This window comes from Hylobates moloch, unplaced genomic scaffold (assembly GCF_009828535.3).
Source record: "Hylobates moloch isolate HMO894 unplaced genomic scaffold, HMol_V3 SCAFFOLD_17, whole genome shotgun sequence".
In the NCBI taxonomy this organism is placed as follows: Eukaryota; Metazoa; Chordata; class Mammalia; order Primates; family Hylobatidae; genus Hylobates; species Hylobates moloch.
The window spans coordinates 49,152,744-49,156,643 of NW_026652292.1; positions in this window are offsets into that span (position 1 = coordinate 49,152,744).

Below are 3,900 nucleotides of genomic sequence, written 5' to 3' on the forward strand. Positions count from 1 at the left end.
AAAAGTGAAAATATAGATGGGCTAGACAGTCTATAAGTTAAAAATTATTAGAAATAATTAACCAGTGTTAAATTCTACTGATATCTGTAATAATGTATTGTTTCAAGGCAAAATAAATGGAATATTTGGTGTATGGATTATGCAATACTTCTTTTCCCCTTGGCATGACATAAAAGATCCATTTATAAGAGACCCATTAATAGTCAAAAATGTTCATTTGCAAGAGTAGAGTATCTCCCTTTATCCTTGCTCAAAACTCTAAAGACATCTAAGAGTATCTGAAACCATTCTTCTCAGACTGCACCAATAGCAAATGTATTCCACAAATTCTATAAATTTTTAAAAAAGAATTAATCATGTGAATGCCCAAATTATGATGGCATCCCAAAGAACATTCACGGGCACATTTCTGACACTGTTACTTACCATATAAAAATGCACACTTCAATGGCTGGGCATGGCGGCTCACACCTGTAATCCCAGCACTTTGGGAGGCCAAGGTGGATGGATCACAAAGTCAAGAGATGGAGACCATCCTGGCCAACATGATGAAACCCCGTCTCTACTAAAAATACAAAAATTAGCTAGGCGTGGTGGTGCACGCCTGTAGCCCCAACTACTTGGGAGGCTGAGGCAGGAGAATCACTTGAACCCAGGAGGCAGAGGTTGCAGTGAGCTGACATCACACCACTGCACTCCAGCCTGGTGACAGAGCGAGACTCCGTCTCAAAAAAAAAAAAAAAAAAAAATGCACACTTCAGTGAACAATATCTGAATGAGGACTGTACTCTAAAGCTTTCCTTCACAACTATCAGTAAGAAATTTACTGACTTCTCAGTGGAATTTTAGTTTCTCAGTCTTAAATTGAGACCCCAAAATGTCTTTCTACTTGTTGCATAAATATAATGGAAAAAATTAGCTCACTTATGCACCTTGAAAACTAGTAGTATGTATTAACAAATGATAATGGTCTAAATTTTTTTTATAGCATGAAAAGGTTAAAATCATGACCAAGAAGCCCTTTAGAACCTTGCTTAGATAGGTTAGTGTAAAAACCAGCTGGAAATAAAATCAACAGTCAAAACCTGTTTCCTTTTCCCCCAATTTTTTTTAGTTACAAGCAAAATGAGAGCCACTAGAATTATTTTTCAGAAAACTTGCCACCAGGGGGCAGTTTACTTGTAATTAAGGTAAGATTCTAACGTTTCAAAATTTAAGAATCTGATAATTACCAGTAAGTAGAAAATGAACAAAGCATGATTTTATAAACCTGCTTTAAGGTTGAGTATATTAATAGCAAAGATTTAAAAACACTGATGCTACTGAAAGCATATTACCACTGTATGTATGTATAACATTATAGCAGCCAAAAAACCATTTCAGAATAAGTATAATGAACACAAAAACCCAAATAGACTTGTAATAAGTCTCCTTACGGATAACTTTGCCACAATATTAAAAGGCAAACACCATCACCAAAAAACCCTCTGGTAGGTTATTAGGATGTTTACTTACTTTGAAAAATTTTTTTTATTTCCAACAATATATCCATATAATTAAAAACATAACTAAAAATATAAAAGAGCACAAATGAAAATATTTTCCTTGAAATGGTTTCATATTTTTCTTTTGTTTTTTAAAGGAGATGAGGTCTTGCTGTTTTCCAGGCTGGTCTCAAACTCCTGGGCTCAAGCGATTCTCCCACCTCAGCCTCCCAAGTAGATTACAGGCATGCAATCACCATGCACAAAGTCCAGATTCAATATTTTTCCAAGAAATGTTTCTTTTGCTTATATTTTGAAATTAAGAACTGTCCTCAGGACAGGAAAATATAAAGTTCATTAAAAAAATTAATTCAAAAGAAGCCCAATAGCACAAGAGCCCAAAAAGGAAGTTTAGCCATCCAGATAAAGTAGTTTTTTTTTTTTTTTTTTTTTAAAGCCCATTTCTAAACACTTCAAAAGATGAATTACATGCTTTGGATATTACTAAGTTGAAGTGCCAAACACAATACTATGAATTCATAGTATCAAGACCCATTATTTTAAAGAAATCTAAGTATATGACTGTATCTTGTATAAATTAATGACAAAAAAAAGAAGTATCTTTTTATTCTGGATCACCACAAGTTTTATTTCTGTGTCTTCAGAATCTTGGTTTGTTACTTAAGTGGAATGGTCTATTACTGTTGGAACACTAGGCAATAATGGTTGTAAAGCTCCAAATTTGTAGGATTTAAAAAATGATACAAACTACTATTTTTTAAAAATATATAAAATTTTAAAGTAAACCTGTGATTAAATTCACAAACTGACAATCTAATTACTTGATATTTATTAATATTTGTTTTAAGGGCAACTTAATGAAGCCAATGGTACCAATATTAAATTTATCTTAATTTAGTGGCATAGCCCCAACTTACCCCCACCCCCTTCTTTGGTTAACAGGACTCCCTTCCTTTGTGGAACTTAACTGCCTCCTATTCTGTTTCTGGCGACACCACCAACCAAAACCCCATATACTCAGGTTTTCAGGGAAAAATAGTTGGATACACTATCTCCACTGGGAGGGAGAGAATAAAGAGTAGAAAGGCAAAATCTCTTTCTATAACTTCCCCAAGAAGGAGATGTTTATCTCTGCATTTTCCGGAGGGCAACAATATATGGAGAGAAGTCTTCCCTTTACTAAAAAATAGTGGAATTTCCCCCTCCCTTCATAATATATTGCAATAAAATCATGTAAGCCTTTTTACCATCAGGGCATTACTCTTAATCATTTCTAGTCATCCAACCTAAAAGACCTATGATAATTATCGTTAACTTTTTATATTGATCTTAAAAAGCATCTTAATATGTTAGAGATACATAATTAAAATTTTACTAAGTTATTTAAAATAACATGAAATGATTTAAACCAGGAGAAAGGAAAGTGAACAGGGATAAGGGTAGGGCACATTTCACCACAGCCAAGGATTGTGAGGGCTGGGAGATCAGAATATGGAGGTTCATTACACTATTTTTGTGCATGTTCAAAATTTGCCTTGATAACATAAACTTTTAAAAGACCTTTGTTGACACGTCACCTGCTTAGACTGATAATTCTCAAGGATCTCAGTGCACCACTTTCTTGGAGTTTCTCCATTCAACCAGCCTTGAGGAATGAAATATTTTTCCCTTCACAAAGCTCAGAATTATTTTATAAACAGCTCCAAATATTTCCATATGCTAAAGGAAAGAGCATTATGAATCAATAATGCATATGTCCCTAAGAACTCACACTATTAAATCTTTAGGAAATCAATTTTCCTAACTCTTTTTATTTATTGCATTACCACTTTTCCCCTTACGTAGATAACTCATTTACTAATTAATATTTATTCACCTGTCAGAATTGCCTTTATACAACTGATTTCCATAATGCTCTTAGATTACAATCTCCAAATGGACAAGGATTTAACTTCCTTGTACAGTGTATTGCTTAATGCCACTTGTTAAAAAGCCGTAGAAAATTCTTAACACCTAGAAGGGAAATATATTTCTTTGTTATCCTGCATTGACTGATGACTGTATGCTGTGAATCATTATAGGGCTATAACTGATCTCTAGAGTATAAATTTCACTAGATTAAAAAAAGTACAGAATCAAGCAAACAGCTGAGACATCAATGTAATTTTTCTTTCCTTTTTTTTTCCAGTTACACCTTAGATCACATTTTTACCAGTTTCACATCAGACCTCAAAATCACGGCATCTCTATTATTTATGATGGGCTGAGGATAAAAGAAGTGTGTTCAAATTCACCTTATTCTAACAAAAAGGCAATTAAGCTCAAAGGAAAGCTGATTTCTAACTACAAACGTTCTTAGTTCTTTTGCAAGATAACATTTTTGTATCTGCTTAAA